A 15,348-nucleotide genomic window follows, 5' to 3' on the forward strand; every position below is an offset into this window, starting at 1 on the left:
ATCAGGGGTTTTTTGTGCAGGTTCGTGCAACATTTACGTTTTAGAAATAGAGCTAGCAACAGTACAGGAGCAAATGCGTGTTGCAAAGCCAAGAGGTTTCATATCACAGTATGTTGTTCCCTCTTATCTTTATAACCTCCGACCAGTGCGTCAAGTCTTGGGCACTGACCCTCCTGAGGAAAATGAAGATAATAATACCTGTATGATAAATCTAAAGCTGCAACCAGCAACCAGATAGTTTAGCAATGGAAGCAGCTGGCCCAACTCTATCCAGAGCGGAACAAAAATCCCCCTGCTATCACCTCTAAAGTTCACTAAATAACATCTTCTGCCTTGATTAGCTTAATTAGAAGTGTAAAAATGACAATTTGTGAATTTATGAGAGATTGTGTTCTGGATATTTTCCCATATTGTCCCTTTGAACATCGATACTGATGTCTTTATTGTTTCAGTCAGGACCACTTTAGTGAAAGAAACCTGGGACGTCCCTGTCCTCCCTGAATCGAGCCCAGAGAAGAACAAAGAACAGAGCGAGCCTCAGCGACACAGAGTTGACACTGATCGACAGACACAGGCGAAGCAAAGCGGCTTGATGGGAAACAGCAAAAGTAGGCAGCCTAAAGCAACTTAAATAGGTGCCTTGAATGAGATTTGCCAATGATGCTTGAGCTGAGCCGTCAGCTGATAGGGGCTGGCTTATAGATTATGAGCTGCAGAGATGGGCTTCTGTGCCGAGCGCGACCCTGTGGCCTCCGTGAACTGTACGTGTCCGAGGTGTAAAAGCCTCAGATTTTTACAGAACAAGAATCAAAGTCCGGATTCTAGCAGCATCAAAAATGAAGTTTTAGTTTCTGGTGACGTCTTATTTCTGACGCCCAGAGCAGAACGTGCACGCAGCCGCCACACGGAGGCCGTAATCTCCCAGCGAGCTCCGCTGTCTGATACTTAAGGACAACATTACTGGAGATTTAGAAGACATGATACCTGACGGAGACACGTGGCATCGCACACGAGACCAGAAGTTAACAAGCAACCATCCAACACCATGCATTTCTTTTTGGTTTAAATACATCAGGAGGAGCTGTGATACTGTAAGAAAAATCCATTTTAACTTTGTGCACAAAGGACAATACTTTCATACGTGCAGCTTTTGTCATATTTCCCAAATGTCATCCTTATATTTTCAGTCTTTGAATGGTTTAAAGCACAGAGTGACTTCACACCAGACTGATGTTTCCCTCAGTGGACTCATAGCAGACTGTAGATCACCTCCTCCTCCTCCTCCTCCTCCTCCTGCTCCTCTCTAGGGTGACAGACTAATAGGATTGGTTAGATTTAATGCTATTTAACGAGGGATTGGCTGAGGGGTCCTGGTTCTGCCGCAGGAGCTCGCCCCCACCCACAAAGTCATGGCCATTGTTGTCACACGTGTCGCTGCAGACGAAGAACATGTGCGTGACATGCAGCCAGCAGCCGGCATAAACACAAATGATTTCATTTTTTCTTTTTACATGAACATAACGCAGCTTATCCTTAAGACTGCATTATGTTTTATTTCCTCAAATCGATTAGTTGTCACAGCGAACACGTGTCCTCTCAAAAGGATTCTCCTGGAAAAATCCAAAATGAGAGCTCATGTTTGTCGTGTTTTTATTCCTAATTTCACATAATATTAATATTTAGAATAAAAGTTCTTGCACATTATGGAGACTGTGAGATGTGTAAGATTGCGATTGCACATGTGCACGCTCATTGCCTCTCAATCCACTTCCAACCCCTTCCTAGGGTCAGCTGTTCAAGTTCAAGCTGTTCTCCCCACTGAGGGGTCTTGTCCTCCCTGCAGCTTAAAATATGCTCCTCCTCCTCCTCCTCCTCCTCCCCCTCCTCCACCTAAGGAGGCCGTGACCTCCCTACACCTCCCTCATCATTGTCAGGTGCTCTGGCTGGACGGTGGAGGTGAGTCATGTCTGACTGAACGTGACCTGAGGTCTGGTGGTGCAGAACGTGTTGACATCATGTGTCAGAGTTAAAACTATTAAACACAGTCAGGTGACGAGCTGAGGGAGACGTCATGTTAATATCTCACCGCTGATTGAGAGTGTTTTCACTTGGAGAGACAAACTTTCAAAGAGACACTTAGGGATCTTAGTATCACCTCACTGCAAGAAGGTTCTGGGTTAAAACCTGCATCCTGCAGGGTGCACCCCACCTTATGCCCAGCTGGGATAGGTTCCAGCCCCCGTGACCCCTCTACAGGATTGGCGGTAATAGAGCAGGACCTGTTGGAGGAGTTTTTAGAAACAGCAGCGGTATGCTTCGTTCCTCAGAGCATTAGTTAATACTTAAAAATAGTAGTAAACCATAAATAAATAAATACAAATTCTGAGACTCTCTCTCGAGAGTATTCTCCTCTTATGAGCAATGAACTGGTGTGAACTATTAAATTAGCTCATTTATTTAAGTTCCTGCCTTTCACAAATTACTCATTTTTTAAATTTAGGTTTGTTTTTAACACTTAGAACATCAGCAGCGAGGCTAAACAGATAAAAATAAACGACTTTTGCCTGAAGAAACGGAAGAGAATCCAAAATGAAAAGCTAATATGTCTAAAGAAACTTTTAGCACCACTTTAAACTGTTATTTAAACCTCTCTGGTAAAAGCTGCACATTTATTTAGTCTTTACTTAAGCAGTAAAAGCCTGATTATGATTACAAACCTCTTTAATTTGACTTCTGGGTGATGAGAAACAACCCCAAGTTGCATAAATAGGCAGATTTTATTAGCATAATAAAGCGTTTTAGTTATTTAATAGCGTCCTCTTACGCGTGCATGCTCTCCATTATTAAACGTAGCCCTCAGCGTATGCAGGAGGAAAGCCTCAGAGTGCACTAGTCTGCAAGAGAGAGTCATAAAAGTAATAAAAACTCTTTAATGTCCTGTCAGCGCGTTGGCGTGAACGTCCTGATAAAAGGATCCCTGTCTGCATCAGAAAGAAGATATTAGAGGAAGCTCCGACAAAGTCTGAGATCAGATTTTTTAAATAATTATATTTCTGAATCTTGTTGAGGTTTGGAGGAAACTTCTGCTCTGAGAAGTTGTATTTTTAGTTATGAAGTAAAGTGACTTATTTTATTTTTTCTATATATTGTTAGTTTTGAGCATCAGGAACTTTTGGTCGATCCTTTTTTTTGTTAGAACAGTTAATTGTGAAGCGTCACCTGTAAGAATAAATTAATTTTGAGAGCGTTTGAGGCCTCTAGGACATTAAGTAGAAACAACGTGTTGTCTAAGAGCATAGACTGTATATAAATATGGACACCACGTCTCCACTTCCTTCCTCTCATTGGTCAAATTGACGCTATTTTCCTGGGGATACCAGCGGCGCCATCTTGTGAGTTTGGAGCCAGAGTCTGATCAGTACGGTCTTAGAGTGGATCTGAGGGTGGAGCCACGATAACGATGCCCCGCCCACACTTCCTCCAGACTTCATTTAATTAATACTATGCTCTGCTCTACCTCCACCAGTTATAAGGAAATGTTGGATAATACACTGGACTTATTATAATTATTTTATTTATTTATTTTTTACAACTTTCTTCACCGAGCGGTTGGCATGGCAACTGGTAGTCGCCATAATGTCACATCCTGTTTCTATAGCGTCAAATAACTAAAACGAAACTTATCCAAGAAAATTGACACGCGAACATTCATCATCATTATAGTACCTACCTACAATAACAGAACCCATCCTTGAAAATTTATTTTAGTGTTTTAGTTCGGCCCAAGCCCCGCCCACTAAAATGGAGGGGTGGAGCTTATGTCCTATACTGCAGCCAGCCACCAGGGGGAGCTCTACTTGCTTTGGCTTCACTTCTTCATACAGTCTATGGTTAAGACATTTTAGAAGTTACAGGATGACTTTCCTTTCATCCCTTGTCATAAAAACCTTTTAGGTCTTTTAGGACTGAGGCTTTTTTTCGTTTTTAAAACCCCATCTACACTTTAAATCTATACAGCATTGGAATTAAATTATTATCTATGCGCAGGAGATTTCTCTTGTAGGAAAATGATCCTTCATAACTCTCTTGTCCCGCTGACTCTCATAATTGCTCCCCAATCCGTCTGCAGTCAATCAATCAAAAGGCAGGGAGGTGAAATATGGCCTCATTAGATTTAGTTCTTGTTTTACATTTCTATAACCAATCAAAAACATTCGCTATGATGTGACAAAGCTCATTTTCTTCAACTTTAATCAGAATCTCCAGCAGAGATTTTTCATTTCCTACTTTTATAGCCCCGAATATGAGATGATAAAATATGTGAAACGCTTGGTTTAACCTGGTTATTGCACAATTGCACACCCACCACTGACATCACTCTTAAGTTGCAGTTAAATCTGAATTCTGCTCCGTCTCGCAGCCATTTGCGATTTCTTTTGCAGATGCAGCGAACACCGCGGAGGACGATGACTCATGCGGCAGAGCTATCCGCCTTCCTGTCTCTGCAGAACAGACGCCGGCTCAATTAAAATCAACTGAAAAAGGCTAAAGAAGAGTCGCTGATGGCCTTTTTGAACCCGAAGCCCGCCTCTCGCATCCACACAGCGACGAGCAATTACAGTTTAGAGGTGGTCGGGTCAACAGCTACTCTACTGTGGAGCCGCTAAGTGCCAGAGCGCCGAGAGGCTTTGTTTGACGCCGCGTGGTTTTTAATTTAATACAGTTTGATATAAGTCACTTAGTGTTTTGTCATTTTCCTGTGATTCAAACAGCAGCGTCAAACAAAAGACAAACTGTCACATTCACAGCAGATAAACTGGAGTAGATTCTGCATTTTTTAAGATCAGCCAGGTTGACATTATAAATTAAGTTTAGTCCTAAATCCACTCAGTCTTCAGTGTTAAAATGTCTAAACAGAAATAAACATGTTTACAGAAATCTGTCTCGGTCTAATTCACCAGTTTAAGTTAACCAGAATTAGGGGCGTGGCTTATTTTGAGTGACAGATGGGTGTCCTCGCAGGTCGCTGCACCCTTGACATCACCTGACGCTCACCATTTTTTTTTTTTTTTTTTTTTTAAATTAACTGGGATTTAAGAAGAGTTGGGCACTGCCAAGATGGCGACGTCCAGAGACACCACATTGAGCTGTGAGGGGGGGTTCCTCACAACCAAATCAGTCCAACTGGTGGGACATCCTGTCTCCATCTATTACGTACATATGATGCTGGATTTTTAACAAGCGTCGTGAATGTGTCTTGAATGACAGATATGTCATAGTTTGTGAATTATTTGAGAAGATCTGCAACAACTAATTCATTTTTGGGGATCTTTTTCAAGACGTCCACATATCTTCTAAACTACATCTCTGTCTCTTTTTCACATAAAGTAAATTACATCAAGGCAGGGGATACGTTTGCCGCCGTGAAAACGTCCCAGCAGCCATAAAGTGAATGCCGCTCCCACACCGTAGGTTGTAGCAGCAGCTCCCTCGGGTCAACAGGTTAACTCACCAGCTGAGTTTACAGTCTGACGGCTTCATCAGACCTTGGCGGGGGTCACCCTCGCCAGGCTGTCTGGAAAATACTCGGGATTCCCACGGAAAGCTCCTCGACTCAAGTGTCGAGAGTGAAAGTAATGTGACAATGCACCGGCTTAGCACAAGAGCTCACGGAGGCATCTCGCTGCAGGGAGCTCATGTTTCCAACCAAACGTCAGACCCGTCCCGTGTAAGAGGCGGCTCATCTTTGAGTACAAGACAGAAAGCAAACCCTCAGCAGTGTCGTAGATTTAATTTTAAGAGGAAATTTGTCTCATCCGTCTGTCGGTGGTTGAGCGAGAGCAGGTGTCACGCTTTCCTGCAGGTGAAACTCTGATCTGAAAGGGCGATGGATCACCCTCACATTTTGTTTAAGCCGCCGGCGGCCTCGCTGCTAATGAAGAGGAGTCAAACCAAGGTCTCAGGGCTGCACGTGTGCCTCAAACACATCAGCGCCGCTCGGATCGGACCAAAACAAAAGGAAAGGAACTAAACAGGGTGAACGTGGAGGATGCTATTTGCTTCTTCCTGTTGTCCTCCGTGTCAAATTTGACCAGTTTTTGAATGTTTTTATGTCACATAATTTACTATAAATGTGGTCTACTGCCTACGAATTCAGAAAAGTATGCAGTATCACATAAATAACTGCAAAGAAGTTGGCTAATAATGTGTATCACAGAATTAGGTGATACATCATACTGGAGACCGGGAGGACAAAAGCTGCACAAAATATTTTCAGTGAAACATCAGTTTTTGAACAAAATAAACCGAATTCTGCTCGAAATACACTATCACCCCTTTTTATGGCGCACACAGATCATCAGATTCAGGTTGAAAAAGTAAAAGCATGTATTTATGTGCACGTGTGAACATCAGAAGTTCAAACGTGGGAGTCGTCAGGGCGAGCTGTCAAAGATTTTAGCTGCACGTGATGTAAAGCTCATCAACGCTGCACCGAAAATTAGAGGCACATGCAGAGACCGGAGGGGATGGGGTGAGGACAACGGGAGCATCCGGAGAGTACACAGATAGAAATTATAGAATTAAATGATAAGTGGACGAAATCTCCTAAAGGCTTAATTCAGTTAGAAGACGTCGGCATTCGACGCAAAAAAAATCTGCAACCGACTCGAGAGCAAAAAAAACCATTTCACTGACATTTATGATAATTAATAATATTTATAGTCTTCCCATACTAATTAAGCTAAATTGTATTTTCTGCTTTCACACAGAACGGGTGAATAATTAAGATCGCAGAGAAAGATTTAAGATAAAGTTCAACACAAAGCAACTTCAAGCAGCGACAACTAGGCACATTTAGACCCCTTCATGTGATTCAGTTCAGTTCAGGACGTGTCTTCAAGCGTCTTATTTGAAGGACGTGAGATGTTCTTAAAGTATCTGGGCTTTTAGTTTGAAATCAAAACTTATTTTTTTTCCCAGATACCTGAAAATATGTGGCATTTAAATCCGTTTGCTCACAAATGACGTGACTGGACAGTAAATGCATTGATGTCAGTGAAGAACAGGTTGAAATTAATTCTATAGCAATGCTGTGTTGGGTTATACATGTACGTGGCCTTTGGAGAAAATCCTCAAATGTACGTAACTGAATGAATCACACATTATTTTTAGCTAACAAACAACGACAGAGAAATGAGTCTGGTCTCCTTTGAGCTGCAGATGAGTTGAACAGCATCATCTATTTCAGGATCTACGTAGCTTAGCTGTACTTTTGTTTTCCAGTGATACTTCAACGCGTCTTCATTTTACAGAAGTTTTATAAACCAATGGATCTTTTCGAAGAGAAAGAAAGTTTTTCTTACCTGGCTGCAAGTTTGAAGTCCACAAGCTGGTTAGTCCATTGAGCGCAATGATCAGCTTGAGGAGGATTGGCTTTAGGTGGATAATTTTAACTCTCTCTCTCCCTCTCTCTCTCTCTCCCTCTCTCTCTCTCTGTCTCTCTCTACCTCCATGAACTCATCAATGCATTTGGCTCTGACTTGTTGCAGTTCTCCAACTCATCCATCGTCACCTCAAAGAAAGAAATTCGAGGGTGTCAAACATCTCGCGAGTGAGTCTAAACCCCCTCAGATTAAAACGCTATCCATTAATGCACACCTGACGTAAACAAACTCATGTAACAGGATTTATTTGCGTCTTAAAATATAACAGCACTATTCTATTACTGAGCTGAACACCTTTCTGTCAGCTCTGTCCGTCCTGAGATCTGGGTCACAGCGAGGGCGGTTGGATCTGAATCGGCTCCGGTCTCTTTGGCGTCTGAAGTCTTTTTAATTGAAGATTAAGCTGAGCCACTCCCTCCTATTTACAATATTTAGTGCGTCGGAGAACAACAGAAGAGTCGGAGTGGAAAAGTCCCACATACCTAATTGGCAAGTTGACAGGCCCACTAATGGTGACAGACAACAACAAGAGCTAAATATCATTAAGTGACGGCAGCTTGTAGGGCAGAGGTTCTAAATGGTGGAAAAATTCATAAATTAAGATGTTGACTGCCACAGTTTCTTTAATTTCCCCTCTTCCTCCTCCTCTCGCTCTACTGTCAACTTTGTAATCGAGTCGCAAAGATGCCACAGATAAATATTAGCTCAGAGTATCAGAAGTTTTGCATGGACTAAACAAACTGACAGGATAGAAGCGGCCGAGCAGAGACACTGATTAGAAAGAAAAATTATCCAGAAGGCTGTAATTAATAAGATAAGATATATAAGATTAAATAAGATTAGTTGTCACATGCACAGTTAAACATAGTACGATGCACAGTTCCTGCAGCCTGATGGCAGCAAGGAGAGGAGAGAGTGTGCAGTGTGACTGGGCTGTTCCAGGATGTTCTTGGCCCTTAACCTGCAACATTTTGTGTAAACAGGTTGGTAAGGGGGGTTCTGATGGTCCGCTCTGCTGAACGGACCAGCCTTTTGAGGGCCAGGATGTCCTGCCTGGTGCAGTTTCCCATCCAAGTTCCTGAGCGCCTTGAGTGGGAGCTTAAAGTCTCTGAGGCGTCTAAGTAGGTAGACACGCTGTCTGGCCTTCTTCACCACGGAGTCAGGTGAGGAGTCCATGTCCAGGTCCTGTGAGACGGTCACTCCAAAGTGTCCACTCAGTCCACCTCAGAGCCACTGATAATAAAAGATGTTAGTCTCTCTACTGTTTCCTGCTGAAGTCCACTGTCAATTCTTCTGTTTTGCTGACATTCAGTAAGTAACAAGGAGGGACAGTTTAGAGAGAGGCCAAAAGTTGTCAAGAATGAAGAAAGTAACTAAAGACATCTGGCTGCAAACCTGTTTATTTCTGTTGAAAAGTTGGAGATTTTAACATGGAGGTCAATGGGGATTGACTCACTTTTGGAGGAACTCCAGTCACTTGCACTTTTATAAGCTAAGGCGACAGCGCAGGGTGACACGCTGACGCAAACCGCAAGAGCTGTGATTGGTCCATTTGGTAGTAGTGTGTTTCCACTTTAGTGTTTTCGGCTGCTTCTCCATCGCCGCAATTTTGTAATTGATTGTTTTGGATCATTAAAGAATACAGACATACAGACATTTGTATGAATCGTGTTCGGCAAATTATCGGCGAAAGTTCCAGTCTCCATTGTTGACAGTGAAGCAGGAAGTAGAAACAAAAATTAGCCCATCCGGCAAAAAAGACGCCGACTAGACGCCGACTATTGTTTGGGTGGAGTTGTTACAGAGCGAGCCAGACTGACAAGGCACAAGTATAAAAGGTAGGCTACGGCGGGGGGGCGCTATTGAGCATGCCTAAGGAGTAGACGTGTCTACGGGAGCTCCTGCAAAATCCTATTATATTCATATATTGTGAACCTTGCTGCTACCCAGACTTTGATATCTTGCGCACTAAGTGTTTAATGATATTTCTATGATGTCGCATAAGACCTCTAAAGAACCAAGAGAAGTTAGGTCGACTTCGAGAAAAGCTGCAAACACCATGGCTAACTCAGAGGCGGAGGCTAATACCGAGAGCATGGCGGCGCTAGCAAAAGCAGTTAATGCAATACAAGCTTCAATCGATTCGTTTCGTGAGGAAAACCGGACATCTATAGCCTCTCTGAATACGACGCTCAATGCATTTGGCCAGAGAATCGCGAGTGTGGAGGATGGACTTAATGAACTCGACAAAAGACTAAACTGTGTGGAACTGTCACAAGCCTCCTTAGCTAAAGAGAATCGTGAGCTGAGGGACAAAGTAACGTACTTGGAAAATTATACAAGAAGGCAGAACATTCGAATAGTGGGGATACCAGAAAATATAGAGGGAGCCAAGCCAACGGAGTTCATTGCTAAGCTACTCCTGGAATTATTTGGGGAAGACAACTTCCAAACACCACCATCCGTGGATAGAGCTCATAGAAGCTTGGCCCCGAAGCCCGGAGAGGGCAACAAACCAAGACCACTGATCGTAAAACTACATCACTTCCAGACCAAGGAGCGGATCCTGCGCCTGGCGCGCGAGAAAGGCACTTTGACCTACAATGGAACGAGAATTCACATTTTCCCCGATTTCAGCCCAGACATCAATAAGCGCCGTGCCGCCTTCTCTGAATCCAAGCAGCTGCTCCACGCAGCACAGGTCAGGTTCGCCATGTACTACCCTGCCACACTACAGTTCAGCCATGGAAAGAAGCGCATGAAGTTCACCGATCCCGAGGAAGCACACGCATACATCAGCAACAACATCGCCGGCCAATCTTCTCTACGCGCTGCTTCGGATGAGGATCAAGGTGACGGATCAAATGCAGAATAGGTTACTTCTAGCTACACCATTACGAGAAAATACATACGGTATGTTCCAGTTTGTTATGTGCCATGGCTCACAACCATCAACACAACTTCGTAAAGTATTAGGACTTATATAATGGACAATCGTTAATATTTCCTATTATTGTTATTAGCTGTATAACTGCATGGCATTTTTGAGGTTCACAATGTTAGAAACTCTTGCTAATAGCAGGAAGGATGCGAATGAGAGTTTGCAAAAATTCAAAGTGTTTAAGTGGGGGTTGCCATTTTATGGCACTGGGGTTTGTTCAGTATATGTTGAATGTGATTATGTTTGTGTTTTTTTATTTTTTCTGTGCATCCACTATTATATTTTATCATTCAGTCAGGATAGATATTGAAATATCTGAAATGAGGAGCTTAAATGGCTCAAAATAATTTTAGTTTAACCCCAGACAACAGGGATGTGAATATTTTGAGTTGGAATGTGAAGGGTCTTAACCATATTGTTAAAAGAAAAAAGGTTCTCTCGCACCTACAACATCTTGGTGTCGGCATTGCAATGTTGCAGGAAACCCACCTTCGTAATAGAGATCACAATAGGATTCATAAGGATTGGGTGGGACAGATGTTTCATTCGAAATTTGATAGTAAAAGTAGAGGTGCAGCCATACTTATTCATAAAAATATTCAATTTAATGCAACCAATACTGTTTCGGATCCAAATGGTAGATATATTATGGTCGTGGGAAAGCTATTTCAGCTCCCTGTCATATTAGTTAATATTTATGCCCCTAATTTTGACGATGACTGTTTTTTTAAGAGGATGTTTAGTTCTATTCCTAATCTAGACAGTCATCGTCTTATTTTATCTGGTGATTACAATCTGGTAATGGACCCAATTTGCGATCGTTCATCTCACTCTGTGTCAAGGCCAAATAAGTCAGCACAAATAGTACAATCTTTCATGGATATGCACAAATTGATAGATCCATGGAGATTTAAAAATCCTACCAAGAGGGAGTATTCTTTTTTTTCAAATGTACACAAATCATTTTCAAGAATAGATTTTTTTCTAGTGGATCCTTTTCTACTGAATGCTATTTCTGAATGCAAATATAATCCAATTATGATCTCTGATCATGCCCCTGTCAGTATGACTATAAAACTCCCATCTCAAAGGCCAAGACGGTCATGGCGGCTTGATCCACTTCTGCTGGCTGATTTTGATTTTGTACTGTTTGTTGAAGAACAAATAAATATCTACTTAGATACAAATGTTACTGATGACGTCTCAGCTTCAACTTTATGGGAAGCACTTAAGGCATATCTAAGAGGACAGATCATTGCTCATGAAGCATATACAAGGAAAATTCACCGAAATAACATTGCAGATCTGTCCTCTAGAATTAAGGCTCTGGATAGCCTCATTTCGGCTTCTCCAACTCCAGATCTGGTCAAGGCGAGAATAGGCTTGCAAACTGAAGCTGATCTTGTGTCAACTACTGAGGCAGAAAGGTTAATCTTTAAATCCCGCTCTAGATTCTACGAAGAGGGCGATAAACCTTCAAAATTATTGGCCAGTCAGCTTCGTCAGAAAGCAGCATCGCATGTCATCTCACAAATTACACTATCTGATGGCTCAGTAACTGAGGATCATCAAGCCATCAATGATCAATTCAAAGAGTTTTACTCCAAATTATACTCATCAGACTTAGAACCGGATCAACACCAATTCGACACTTTTTTCTCTAATTTAGATATTCCCACAATTGATTCTGAAACCGAGGCAAAATTAGAACAGCCAATCACACAAGAAGAAATATTCACCGCAATAATGTCTCTACAAAGTGGTAAGGCCCCTGGCCCTGACGGATTCCCTACAGAATTCTATAAGAAATTTAAGGACCAACTCGCCCCTCTTCTTCTCTCAGTCTATAAGGAAGCACTAGAAAGCAAAATTCTCCCGCCAACGCTCCGTCAGGCATCTATCACACTACTGCTGAAAAAAAACAAAGATCCGCTTGACTGCTCATCATACAGACCCATCAGTTTGACAAACTGCGATGGTAAAGTATTCTCAAAAGTTATTGCACTTCGCCTTGAGTCAGCCCTTCCTTGCTTAATCTCAGAAGACCAGACTGGATTTATCCAGGACAGGCAGTCCTATTTTAATTTGAGGCGCCTGTTTAACATTTTATATACTAAACCTAATAACCTATCCCCGGAAGCTGTAATATCACTTGATGCTGAAAAGGCATTCGATAGGGTCGAATGGGACTATCTTTTCCATACATTGTCTAGATTTGGATTTGGCCATAAATTCATTAAACTAATTAAGTTGATATACACTGACCCAACTTCATCGGTTTATACCAATTCAATCTCTTCTGATTACTTTTCTATACACAGGGGGACCAAACAAGGAGATCCACTAAGTCCACTACTTTTTGTTTTAGCTATAGAGCCACTTTCAATAGCTCTAAGAAGCAATAGTCGCATTCAAGGTATTGTGCGTGGTGGCCTCACACACACAGTCTCACTCTATGCCGACGATTTATTATTATATACCACTAATCCTATCGCGAGCATACCTGAAGCTCTAACTGTCCTGGAAAACTTTGGAAAAATATCAGGGTACAAACTTAATTATAACAAAAGCGAGTACTTTCCCATTAATAAAACTGCTGAAAATTATCCCAACCTACCATTTAAACTCTCAGTTGACTCTTTTACATATCTGGGAGTAAAAGTTACCAAGTCCTACCATCATTTATTTAAGAACAATTTTGCCCCTCTTCTGGAACAGACCAAAAAAGACATCAAGCGCTGGTCCACTTTACCATTATCCCTTATCGGGAGAATAAACTCTGTAAAAATGAACATAGTACCCAAATATCTTTATTTATTTCAAGCTGTACCTATTTTTATACCACTGTCATTTTTCAAGGCATTTAATCAAACTATCTCTCCTTTTATTTGGAATAATAAATCAGCACGCATAAGGAAAGAATTTTTGGAGAGACCAAAAACTTGTGGTGGACTTTCCTTACCAAACCTTCGTTCATATTATTGGGCTGCAAATCTGAATGCTATCTCTCTATGGTTGAAAGATTGGAGTGGCACAGCTCCTGCGTGGCTTCAAATCGAACGAGCCACTAGCAGTCCACACTCACTCCCTGCTTTATTCTGTGCATCCCTGCCACCAACAGTTAATAATGTGAGTGGAAATGTAATGGTAACTCAGTCATTACATATTTTAAAACAATTCAAAAAATGCTTGGGTGTCCAGAGCATCTCTTCCCACTCTCCCATAGTAAACAACCACCTTTTTCAGCCATCTTTATTAGATAAAGGCTTCCAGACCTGGCATGACAAAGGTATACATAGCATTAGGGATTTATATATTGAAAATACTTTTGCAAGCTTTGAACAACTGTCTGCAAAATATGAGCTGACCAATGCTCACTTTTTCCGCTACTTACAAGTCAGGGATTTTGTGCGTAAGAAATTTGCCAATTTCCCAAACATTCCCCCTTTGTCTTGTCTTGACTCTCTGTTAAGGGTGAATTTGTTTAAAAAAGGTAGGGTGTCAATGATTTATTCACAGATAATGGATACGCTCAGTCCCTCTGTATCTCATATTCGGGAGCAATGGGAAAGTGATATGGGGGTCCCACTTTCAGATGAAGAATGGGACATGGCTCTGCTTAGGGTCCATTCATCTTCTATTTGTTCTAGACATGCTTTAATACAATTTAAGGTCCTTCATAGACTGCACTTTTCCAAAGTTAGACTAGCAAAAATATTTCCAACAATAAACCCCATTTGTGACAGGTGCAAACAGGCCCCTGCTAGTAACTACCATATGCTATGGTCTTGTCCTAAATTGGCCCCTTTCTGGGATTCCTTTTTTGACACAATTTCCAAATCATACAATAGTAATATTGAGCCCTCTCCAACAACTGCCATTTTTGGTATTGCATCGTGTTCAGATGGGTCCACTCTCCCAGCACACCTGCAAAGGGTCATTGCCTTTCTATCCTTATTAGCTAGACGTGCCATTCTTTTTAAATGGAAGGATTCAATTCCTCCAACAAGCAGTCAATGGATTAGAGACGTCATGCTAAATATGAAGCTAGAGAAGATTAGATGTACTCTCAATGGCTCTGTTCACAAATTTTATAAAACGTGGGACCCTTTTATACAATATGTGAATACCTTACATGGTCTGGAACAGTGAACATATACCTCATGTTTAGACTGTTGTTGCTCTATCCTACTTACCTATTGTACTTATACAGTGATGCACCCCTTATGTTTTATTATTTTTTTTTTTTGGGTTTGTTTGTTTTGTTTTGTTTTTCCTTTGTATGTATTTGTCTATTAGGTGTTGCGTCAATTGTTGTGGTTGTTGTTTTGATTGTGAAATATCACATGGTAATCTACACATGTGTCCGTTTTGTGAAAAAACACCATAAATAAAGTGTTAAAAAAAAAAAAAAGGTAGGCTACTACGTAGATTACGGTGTCTACATTTCTACTGTACATCCCGCAGGTTGGCTTAATTTTTCTGCATCTGAGTTTGAAGCTTTGCATCAGTCTACTCCTGACATTTTTACAGTTACTATTGTTTTACATGTGTAGTCAGGTGGCTACCATCGTATGGAGTGGACGCAACTAATTGAACAAATGAAATGTGGCAGTGAATTAGAAGTTTAAGGAACCAAGCTGAACTGCATTTCTATTGTTTTCATAAGCCAGCCTCAAGTCGTTATTTGTGGAAAAAGTTGGTTATAAACACTTCCACTTTGGTTTCATCTCTCAGCCTCCAGGGGTGATGCTCGACTGAAGCCCAAGGATGAAAGTGAACAACTGGTTTGAGAGATGCTAAAAGCTGGAAAAAAAGGGTTGTATGAATGCCAGCTTTGGCAGAATACAAGTGGTAAATCAGAGAAGTCATGAGAGAAAGTCTGGTTCAGATTACTGAAAGAGAAACAGGCAAAACATCTTGATGTACAAAGTAAAAGGTTCAAACTTTATTCCCAGATAT

Source organism: Chelon labrosus (genome assembly GCF_963514085.1).
Source record: "Chelon labrosus genome assembly, chromosome: 16".
Taxonomy (NCBI): domain Eukaryota; kingdom Metazoa; phylum Chordata; class Actinopteri; order Mugiliformes; family Mugilidae; genus Chelon; species Chelon labrosus.